A 12,598-nucleotide genomic window follows, 5' to 3' on the forward strand; every position below is an offset into this window, starting at 1 on the left:
AAATAGCACAGTGGCAGATAATGAAAAAGAAGGTCAAAAGAGGTCATGTCTCAGTCTTCTCATATTTAAAACCAGAAACAGATCGGCAGATCATCATATAACCCACGAGCAGATGGAGACTTTAGAAAGTTTGTTGTCTTTACACATATTTCACCCAATTTGACTAGCACTAATGACACACATTAGCATAATTAATATCAAATTGTGAGAAAATTTTTTTCCTCATTTGAGATATCAAAGGCTATATTTTTATCTTTATTTCTATTCTGGATTGTAGCACAGCTTAAAATTATTATTAATTTTGAACGCATTGCATCAGACTGACTCTTTGCTCTACAGCAGACACTGAACCATATTTTATAGTAGCTACGGAATGAATCCACTTGCAATCTGCTTGTATTGAACATTCAACCAATGTTAAATAGACCTACCATGACCTAACAGGCGACTTTCAGCACTCCAGTACGGCGACTTTCAGTACACCAGTACTCCAGTACATGCATGACTTCATAATGGTCAGTGTGATGAGCTTTGGATTAAGCAGATAGAGGACAGTTCATCTAGTTTGTTCTGTCTTTTACTGAAGCAGTAACCTTTTTCAATGACTAACTCCTCATCACCAATTCACCCACTTTTTTTTTTTTTTTTTTAAAAAAGCCACCAATTTCCCAGTTTTCAAAAAAGAAATCCACCAACCAGCTTCTGGGCACCAGTTAGAGAGTCTACATGCAACAACAGATTCACAACTGTCGATATCGGTTTGTAGAATGTGCAGGGAGAAAAAGGGAATGGCTTTCTGAAGCTTTGCCATGATGACATCAATACACAGGTAAAGACTAATTAGCACCCTGAAGAAAAATACTCAGACAGGTGACAAACTAAGGGACGAGCCAGCTCTGTTATGCTCTGGGAGGCATTTTGTTGTCATGGTTTGAGTCCACTTGTCCCCTTAGAGGGGAAATCAATAAAGTTCTTCAGAATGATCTCCTTTAATCAACGACAAAGCATTTCTGTCCTGATCTGAGTGGTGTGGATGACTCCATCCCAATCGCAGGGCAGGAGGACTCACTGAATGTTTCGGTGAGGATGAAAATAATGTAATTCATATGCTATGGCCTTCACACTCACACCTCAAAACCAATAAGCGATTTTAGACTGAAGTATTCGACAGCACACTGCATCAACATCATCAAAGCACCAGTTAAGGAAATATCTTTTGGAAGAATGGTGTTCCATGCAACATAGTAATAATTTATAAAAAAAATAAAAAAAATATTTGCAGGTAGCTAAAAACAGACTTTTTGCTGGCCTTCACATAGAGGTAGAATGTAATGGAAAAAGTTTATTGTATGATAACCATGCAACAGATTAATGTGATTTTTGGCATAACAGCATTTGTACAAGTTCATATTCTGCAATAAATAGAATATTACATGCTGCAAACATTAGGCACTGCATTTGGTTAGAGAAATTGCTGGAAAAATGAATCCTAAATATATCCAGGAAAAAAAAAATCTCAGCCTTTAGCAGTTTCTCTGATTCTCTCTCTGTTCTTAAAGTAATAGGTGACCATTTAGAAAATTAAAGCTTGCTGGATACCTCAAACAAATTATATTGTCATTTACCAGTAATAATAATAATAATAATAATAATAATAATAATAATTTCAATTATATCATCATACTAATGCACTGTCACACCTCTTGCCCTATTAAATGAATTTCCAGGAAACTTGCTGGCATCCTAGGGTCTAGCCAAGCCAATGGGGGGGGGTTTGGGGTCATAGTGAGAGCACACTAGGCAGGAGGTTAGGTCATTTTTATTTAATTTAATAAATCACTATCCAATCGGACAGACATGCTAGACAGAATAGCTATTTGACAAGGTTTTCTGTTTCAATCAACATTTGAAGTGCATTTATAATGTCACATATTATCAAAACCAACCGCTCACTAGACTACTCAGTTCTCATATTCAGCTGCATATCGCTGTCCTCCTGGTGCTATTTTTAGCCAGATGAGTGGTGTAACTTTAGTAAAGCGTGGAGTGGGAGAGACAGGTCATGATGAGCTCCACACTCACGCAGCCTAACAGTCCTCTTGTGTACACATGTATATGGAAAAAGAAAAACCCTGCACACAGATGTACCACACAGGCCAGAGAACACTAATATGCCATAGCATGAAGCATGAACTTATCATTTGAACAGTCTAAATCAAATTTAGAAAATTACTGCTATTTTCTGCAGACATTCTCTTTTCATTTTACATGAACAATAATCATTGTATGTCAAGTGATATTTCACACTTACACAATAAAAAAATGACAGTGAACTGTTTGAGTACTGCAACCTGTTATGTTTAGGAAAAGTGTTTAATAAACTGTATTCCTTGAACAACATATAAACGTTATCATTTTATTATACCAGGACTGGAGAGCTGTCTGTAATTTATACTAATTTATTGTGGGGTTTTTTTTTTGTTTTTTTTTTTAACTTGAAGATTCTACAAATTAAGATATAATACACATAAATACACATAATATCACGCCATAAATCTAACTGAAAATCAAAAGCTAATATCCGATTTTCATGGCCATAACATGGAAAAGCTAATGACAAAAACATCCAGAATTTTCTTTTGCTTTTCATTTGCTCTTCATTTTCTATACAAAACGCAGAATGAGTCAAAATTAAAATGTTTTATCTTTTCCAATGTAGTCAGCAACATATTTGACAAAGTTCAAAGCAAATCTGACGAATTATTTCATACTGATAGGATCTTTATATGCAGGCATGTAGTAAAGGAAATAGCACAAGGGAGTTTGCAACTTCATTTTATTGTTTTAACCATTTTAACTTTTGGCCAGATTTACCTCTCATACAACAAATGATTGCTATACAGGTAAATATAAATGCCATAACAGCATGCCATAAAAACCTAGGCTTCTGCAGCCACTACTGATAGAGTGCTCAGGTAGAACAACGATTATTCTCCCTGTATGGTTCCAGTTACAGTCCCAAAATCTATTAGTAAATAGACTGAAGCAGTTGTTTCATTAGTAATGACAACTGAATATTTACTGCCAAGACACATGGCTCTCTCAATAAATTGGATAAGAAGGGAATTTCCTGGAATGGTGAAGACATTAACTAATTGTTGCTATGCGAAAGTCATTTCATCAAATGATCTCATGATAATAGCAGGTCAAACCACACAATTATTAAAAACAAGTACAATATGGAGATAAGGTAGGCTGCAAGAATAGCTTCTTGTGTTACTTCAAAAACTGAGCGTGAGGCATTCCAACACAGGTACAGAGTAAGAAATAGCAATCATTCATCTTTAATCGTTCAGCTTTATCCTGGGTCAACATCTCAGTGGATCCAGAGCTGGAGTGTAAGGCAGGGATATTAAAAAAAAATAATATTAGTAATAATATTAAGGGGCAGTCAAGAGGTGTCCTAGTGAGTTAGGAGTTGGCTAAATGTTAACATTTCATAATCGCGCATGGGACACAATTTCACGCTTAAAATTCACATCGTCACATTGAGCTGCGGGGAGAGTGGAAGACAGGTACAATTACCAGGGAAAACAAATAAATAAATAAATAAAAAGGGTCTCTCTCTCTCTCTCTCTCTCTCTCTAACACACTCAGACAGAGGGATCAAATACTTTTTACTTTACTTTTGAATAGTGATGCGGACAAGTGAATGCCAATTTTGCACTTTAGAACTTTACAAGAAAAATTATATGTAAACAGAGAAAAACACCTGCATGAGACAAGCAATATGAGAAAAACAGTGTAATATTTATGTATATTTAATAACATTGACACAAACATTTGAATAAAAATAACAGTAAGATGACACAGGCATGAAATATCTGCCTCAATAGGCAGAGCTAAACAGAGAATGTCAGTATATCTGCTCAATTTCGATAAACCATTTCGATAAGCTCAATTTCGATGGAAGGAAATTCCATAAACGTTGATCCTTACAATCTCACTAATGAAAGGAAGTCTAAGTTGCTTAACAATGAAACTCCCAAATCCTACTCTGAGCTGTGATTCAGGGGCTTAATGATTACGATGCCAGAGACAGACCCCTTCAGTCCCGTATAAACTGGTGAGCTCAGATTATGAACTCATCATTGAGGTCTAGCAGCTGTTTAACAGGCCTTGTTCAGTTGAACGCTCACTAGTGTGCAGGGTGAGTAAACATAGGCACATTTCCAACAGGTGACGTGATATTATATTACAATGATAAAAGATAAACAGTTTCCTGCAAATGACAAATTCGCAAACACAACCAGATATTTCCAAAGGATTAATGTTTGTTTGTAATATCACAATTGGGAAATGTGGCATATGATTGCTTATATTATTACAAACACCTGCCTTCATTAAATGTAGGCATTCTTTTTAAAAAAACTTGTTCAAATGAGGTGTGGAGGATGAACTACTGCCTACGCTTTGGTTTCCTGTCACGATGGCGTTTCAGGTCCAAAAAGTTACCACAAAGAGTCAAGACAATGAGTAATGATATCATGTGCCATAGCAGAGGCTTTTGTGGTGATACTTGGTGAAAGAGAGCTAGGCGCTGTTAAGTGGACTAAAACAACAAAAGACTCCTCTTAAAAATAATTGTGTGTGGTTGTGTATGAATTTTAGGTGATTTCCTGGCTCACATGCCTCAGTAACCTCAACTGAAGACCAGGTTTAATAGACATGTTCTGGAATTATACGGTCCTGAGTCACACACAGTTTAACACACTGGTATTGGTGCATCAATGGATTGAATTTGGGCTTGAGTTCAGACTTAGTCGAGAATCAGCATTTAGTGATTTCTTTTTCACAAAATAAAGGCACAGCTAAAATACCACGAACGGAGGTGCAGTGATACTTTGATATACAGCTGAGGCCCGAAGTTTACATCCAACTGAAGATATTTAATCTCAGTTTTTCACAACTCCACACATTTCGTGTTACCATATATTTCTTTTGGCAAGTCAAGTAGTGCATCTACATTGTTCACATCAGAGGTCATTTTAAAGCAATCAATTAGCGACACATTTATTTCAGCTTTACTTCACTATATCAGAATTTCCAGTGGGTCTAAAGGCTACGTATACCAAGTTGCCAGTCTCTTTAAACAGTCTGGAAGATTCCAGAAATTGATGTAATGACCTTTAGAAGCCTCTGACTTGCCAATTGTCATAACTAGAACTGTATGCAAACATAAAAATCTTGGGCCCGAACAGACATTGCATAACTCCCAGGGATGAATAAACTTTGGTCAGAAAGGTTCAACTGAACCTCAAGACTTCAGCAAATGGAACTGCTGAAGGAGCTGGAGGCATCAGGTACCAAAGTACATACATCCACCATTAACAGAGTCCTACGTTGCCACGGCCTGAAAGGATGTCACGCCCCTACTCCAAAATCAGAATAAAAAAGCCAGACTGAAGTTTGCAGGAGATCACCAGGCTTTTGGAGGAGAGTTCTCTGGTCAGTTGAAACAAAAATTCAACTGTTTAGCCATTATGATCAGCGCTATGTATGGAGGAAAAAGGGTGAGGTTTTTAACTGGAAGAACACCATCCCAACTATGTGAAGCATGGGGTGGCAGCATCATGTTGTGGAGGCCTTTTGTTGGAAGAGGGGCGGGTGCACTATAAAAAAATAGATGGCATCATGAGACAGGAGGATTATCTAGGAATACTGAAGCAAAACCTCAAGACATCAGCCAGTAAATTAAAACTTGGCCACAACTGGGTCTTCCAGCCGGACAATAATCTTAAGCATAGCTCCCAAGTTGCAACAAAATGAATTAAAGACAACAAAGTGAAAGTTCTGAAGTGGCCATCACAAAGCCCTGACCTGAATCCCATAGAAAATCTGTGGACTGAACTGAAAAAGTGTATCTGAGCAAGGAGGCCTACAAACCTGACTGAGTTGCACCAGTTCTGTCAGGAGGAACGGGGAAAATTCCAGCAAAGAATTGTGAGTATTCCAGCAAAGTAAAATTCAAGCAATTAAAAGACAATGCCACCAAATACTAACAAAGTGTGTGTAAACATCTGACCCACTGAAAATCTGATATACTCAAAAAAAAAAAAAAAAAAAAAAAAAAAAACCTGAAATAAATCTGTCTCTTAGCTATTAATTTTAAAAGACCTCATATGGTAATGAAGTAAATACCCTAATTGACTCAACACTGGAAAAGTATTGTAACTAGAAATGCGTAGAGTTGTGAAAAATTGATTTTGAATGTCTTTAGCCTAGGTGTATGTAATCATTTGTCCTCAGCTGTAATCAGGACAGTCTCTTGGCAAATAGAAATACTGGTTTAACAAGAAACGAACTGAAACTTGGCAATGAACAAGAATTTCTGTGGAAATTAAACCTTCTCATTATAGCTGTACATATTTATATTTAGCCCTGTTACAGTTATTACACTGTGATTATTTGAGCTGACTGAGTTTATTTGCTAGATTCCACAATCCTGCTTCAAGATAGATACAAAACATTCATTTTTAATTTGTTTCTTGCAATTAACATTTAGCTTATAAACAAGGATGGCTGTAATAAATAAGCTCATCATTTCAAAACTTTTTGAATAATTATTTTAAAACAATTTAAAACAAAACTGTGCAAAAAAATTAACATGTAACTTCTTATTACTCTACTGAATAACTTTATGTTACAAGTGAAACACGCAACATAGTGTGTTTTCTGTTTTTTTTTTTAACAGTCAATAACCATCTTCCTGTAACTGCACACTTTGCGTTCCTGTTTTATTCTTTATTTAAATCCTTATACGGTGACTACCTTGCATGTTAATGGTAGAACTGTTATATGCATAACAAATGATGAGCAAAAGAACTTGGAGATAAGTGAGGCTCATATTTCCATACTTAACAACATCGGTATTTCCTACTGTTCCCGAGAGCGAGTCTGGCTACTGCATGCGCTCATTTACTCACATTTCATTTTCAGCAATGCTAACCAGCGGACAAGCACAGTACAGGAAGCATGCAGATTGCACCTGGCATTAAGACTGTTACTGCCATCTTAAATTCAATGTCGAAAACAGCAGCATCTAATCATATCAGGAGTTTTGTCTTTTACAATATGGATAAACTTTTTTTTTTTTAGTTTGTGCTGTTGTGTCAGGTTAATCTTTGCACAGTTTTGCACAGACTACACTGAACGTTACTGTTTTTCCAAATTTCAGATGTCATGCCTTCCATGTTTTCTGCTGGATGTAGCGATTTGTCTATTGTTGAATATAAAAATGTGCCACACCACATTAACAAAATGAAAACACAGTGCTTGGCAGTGAAGAAAATCTATGGAAGTTTGAGGTTTAACAACCAAAGGTGTCAAGAGTTTGAATTATTTTACAGCTTTCACATTAATTAAATGATCGACAAATGTAGAATTAATCATGAAAATGATCAATAATGCGAACAACCTTGACTAATCACTGCAGCCCTTCTGCCAAAAGAATGATGGACTCGTATCCAATCGAGGGTGTATCTCCACCTCACACACAGTGTTCTCAGAATAAGCACCCGATCCACAACCCAGCGCAACCCTGACCAGGATAAAACACTGAAGATGAATAAATGCATAATTTGGGGATTACAGTCTACACAGTGTAAGCAGCAAGAACTGCTAGGGTTCACTTTGAAGACGTTTGTGTGTGTGGGTGAAAAACACCAACCTCCAGCTGATTTTGAATTTTTTTTGACAAATCATGGCTTCAGTCAAAGCTGTGGGTAGCTTTTAGTCTTCTTTTTTTTAATTATATTATATTATATCCTTTATATTTTCCATCCATTCATCCATCCATCCATTTTCTTCTGCTTGTCCTTTATATTGTTTAATTGGTTATCCAAGTAGAGGAAATGTTGAGTGCAAGTGAAGATAAATATTTACATTACATTAATTTGATATAGTAAAGTCCATGATTTATTCTTCAACCACTACAGACAGAAGAACATGTAAGCTACATCAATCACCTCACCACCAGCTCTCTTCTTCTGCAACTTTTTGCCCTGCGTGGCTTGCCATGAGGCAACTATCATAGGAGCTGCACAAATTTTGAAGTTTTGCTTGCACTAAAATGCTCCAGTCAGTAATTCCTCAACACACTCATCCTCTATCTGCCTGAAATCAATTTCTAACACCCACAAAATGCAAGTCCGCTATAGTCAGCACTAAAAGCTTCAATAAAATGCACTGGAAAGATACTGCCTGAAGGAGCGAATTTATTAAGCAATTTATTACAATTCAAAATAAAACTTCAACCATATGAATATTTTACTGTTTTCAAGACATTTTTAAACCTTTGTTAGGTTTGATATGGACAGCTGCTGCTTTAGCATAAAGAGGGCTGGATGTGTCTTGTCAGGATCAGACAGGAAGTCAGAGAGAAGGAGGGGTGTGAAAAACACTGTCAAGATCACACAAAAAAAAAGCACCACCAGGGAGTACAGAGTATCTTTTGCTGTTTCAAAATCTGACCTTCAATCATACTGCATTGATCAAAATGAAATTCAAACTTTGAGGTTTACTTTTTTTTTTAAATAGATTATTATTTATACCTGCATACAGTAATAATAATTGCTAAATTTACAATTAGGCATAAAAATGCAAGATAAGCCTAAGGTAATAATCTTTCACTGTCCTTGTGCAGCTCTAGAAAATGTATTCTGTGAAGGCAATGCTAGCTTGTTATTAATAAAAATAAATAAATAAATAAATAAAAACTTGAATCTTGGACTTGCAAAAGAAACTTGAAACAAAAGGGAAATTTTTTGTAGCTGCCCGTCCTGTTCGCCATTTGTGACGAGACATGCTGGACAGACTGGATTTAAACCACACTGACATTCACACAATGCAACTGTACCTACATACGGTTCCATTAAAATTGTGCAAACAGAGACAAAAAAAAAGTCAATATGGAGACGTTGAGTCTGAAAAATGAGCACAGAATCAGCAGGTGAAACAGTCACGTGAGCATGGGTGTGTCAGCCTTTCATACAGTGGTGCAGCAGACATGGTGTAAGCTTTAGGTTCATTATAATGTTTATTATAATAAACATATCTGATGTACATCATTAAAATCACGCACATTTTCTGACTCGACAACGTCAGGCAATTTTACACTCACCGGCCGCTTTATTAGGAACTACAGCCAACTACATTTCAAGAAAAATCAGTGCTCCGTGACTATGAATGTGGTGTGGCTGTTGGTGCCAGTGGGCTGCTCTGAATATTTCAGAATCTACTGATCTCCTGGGATTTTCACAGACAACAGTCTCTAGGGTTTACACAGAATGGCGTGAAAAACAAAAACATCCGGTGAGCAGCAGTTCTGCAGGTGGTTGATGAAAAAGGACAGAGGAGAACAGCTAGACAGGTTCGAGCTGACAGGAAGGCTACGGTTACTCAAATTACTACTCTTTACAACCGTAGTGAGCAGAAAAGCATCTCACAAAGCACAACACGTTGAACCTTGAGGCACATGGACTACAACGGGTCAAGAGCACATCAGGTTCTGCTCCTGCCAGCTAAGAACAGGAATCTGAGGCTACAGTGGGCACAGGCTCACCGAAATGGGACAGTAGAAAACTGGAAAAAAGACTCACAGGATCTTTCTAAGACCAAAAAATTCTGAAGAACTGAAGCGCTTGCACCTGTATGATTTTGTGCATTGCATTGCTGCCCAGCTACTGGCTGACTGGATAATTGCATGAAAGTGCAGGTGTTCCTATTAAAGTGGGCAGTTAGTGTATAGTGCATGCACAAGTTAAGCATAGAATACACTGTTTCCAGAGAAACAGGATGTTTCACACAAATTAATTTCAGCAGCTGGGCATGCAAAGTGCTTCTGAGGCTGTAGAGGTGAAAAGGAATAAAACATAAGAAAAGATAAGATTATCCTTTATTCGTTAATTTGCATTGTTACAGGATAGCAGACATAATACTTATAATAGTAATTATATACAATCTGATTATAAAAGATAGAGAAGCTATCAAGATATATATATATATATAATATTTTATATCTTTATAAGTGTGTGTATATAAATCTATAAATCTATAAATCATATGTGTGTGTGTATAAGTAATGTAAGTTGTGCTGTTATAGGACAATCATTAACGCTGAAGTGGTAGGGCTGGGAGATATTGCAAAAAAATCTTAATTTTATGAACTTTATGAACAATTCTTGATTACGATTTAAATTTTTTTTTGTTCTTATAAATTGCATAATTTTTCAAAGTTTGTTTATTTATTAGAATGGACTTCAGAAAACATACAAGTGCAAAAATAGTAACAGCACCATCTATAGCAAATAGAGCAAACATTGGTTCTATTAAACAAAGAATATTTAAAGAAAGGATATTAAAAATAACATTGTAATAACACTACATTTCCCCGTTTACAGAGTGACGTCAAAATCAGCACGGCTACACAAATAAATAAATAAACAAAGCAAAACTTTTTTTTTTTACTTTTAAATGAGTTTTATTGTATATACAAGTTCTAGCTTTAGATTAATCAACATACAGACATATTTGTTTGTTAAATCTAAAACACTGACCACTCATCCAAGTTAGCTGCCTAGCTTGTTGCTAACAAAATACGAACATAGGGATGTCCAGTTTCCCATTTCATCTGTTAAACAGGCCGAGGTCGAAAATGACGTAACTCTGACCTGCGAATTACCGCTTAGGATGTAATGCAGCATTATATTTTACATAAACTTGTTCATAAACTTGACTTATTAAACCTGTACCAGTTCCCTATGTCTGAAGTGATATTTGAACCTTTCTTTGCTACGAGCTCAGTCCTCGGCGTAGTGCTGCCTGTTTACCTCGGCGTTTTTTAAATCTAAGCGTGCAGTTTTTGAAGGCAGCGCTGGCTGCAGGAGGCGTTCATCAGGTTAAGAAGACTGTGCTCTTCATTCATATTGGTTTAAACCTTTAAATAGCATTTATGAATGTTTTAATATATATATATATATATATATATATATATATATATATATATATATATATATATATATATATATATATATATATATATATATATATATATATATATATATAAGAGCACATCCTGAAGTGTTCATTCATATCACACAATAGAAACTTGCCAAGGAGACAAAATACTTTTTTTATCCTTTTAATGTTACAATTCATGTTGTGGAACGTCCTGGAAACAAATTAGTTCCTGTGGTTACTTACAATATAACATCTCTAAACAGTTGTTGCCTCGTCAGCCTCTCTTCCCCCCATCTTGAAGTTAATAAGACAGAAAAAATGCATCTTATCACTTAAATTAAAAACTGCAAAGCAGAAAGTTCTCTTTTCTGAAGGCTTTCTCCATGGCAGCGAATTAAAGAACAGCTTCACCTCTGAGCACTAACACTAAATCCTTCTTTTAATAAATGTTACATTAACGCCTCCCTACAGACAGCTTCACCAGAGCAATATTTCTTCATATTTGATGATAAAGTAACAATTCCTTTCAATATTACAGTTCCTTTTAAATTAAGGGAGTGTCCGCCTGTGAGACAATAACATTAAAACGAGAGGATTCATATATACACCAGTGATTCACCTCGCACGTCGCAATCAGTGCAACGCTATGTCATAGCTGTGTGGTTTCAAAAAATTAATCAACAGCTTCTGAGCAATCAGACATCAACAACGCTGTGGTAGGAAGACATCATGTAGGCAACAAACCAATATCAGCTGCCGAAGAGAAAGAGGAAGATGTAGGACACAAATGTAAAAGAGTTTCTTCATGATGCATGCAAAAGACAGCATCAATACACTTATGCCAAAAAATTTAAATGCTCAAAACCACACACTGCAGTCAATATGTTTAAGGTGATGTCTAATATACGTGGCAAGTTAAACCCAGAGATGATGTGCACAAGATGTCCAATTACAAGATCTAACCACAAGCCAACAAGCGACATCAACTGGATTCATCTCCCAGATTGATGCAGCAGCTGCTTACATTCAGCAAGTTTTGCCAATCTACCGTTGTGGTTATGACATTTAATCCATTTGGCTTGCTCTACACCTGGTCTAGCAACATATCCAAGTAATAAAGTAATGCTGGGAGGGTTACAAAGCAGAGCTGCATAATGTGTGAGCTGAAGGCAAAGATCACATGTCCTTGCTGATTTGCAGCAGAGACTAAAAATCATGAGAAATGCAGGACTGAAATTAAATCATATACGTTTGATCCAGTGGTTCATGTTCTGCGAAAAACACCTGGACTGGCTCAGGTTTTATTCTTAGCTTGGATATTCAAGATCAACGCTCGCAGATTTGCACACACACACACACACACACACACACACACACACACACACGCACACACAATTAAACACCTGGCATTTCAACACATCCTTGAAATAGCTCATGTTGAACCTGCACATGCATTTATATGATTCATCGCAATAAAATGAGGTAGTGTTACGTGAAACATCCAATCACATCTCTAACAGCTCCAACAGGCCATTTTATTACCATCAGTATAAACTTTAACTGAAAAAAAGAAAAAAAA

General features: G+C 36.3%; 1 protein-coding gene across 1 annotated transcript in view; it reads right to left on the reverse strand.

The window, feature by feature from the left end:
- The window catches only part of tmem131 (transmembrane protein 131), a 45,211-nt gene that overhangs the window by 30,210 nt on the left and 2,403 nt on the right, over positions 1-12,598 (reverse strand). The window lies entirely within an intron of this gene.

This window comes from Pangasianodon hypophthalmus, chromosome 2, assembly GCF_027358585.1.
Source record: "Pangasianodon hypophthalmus isolate fPanHyp1 chromosome 2, fPanHyp1.pri, whole genome shotgun sequence".
NCBI lineage: Eukaryota > Metazoa > Chordata > Actinopteri > Siluriformes > Pangasiidae > Pangasianodon > Pangasianodon hypophthalmus.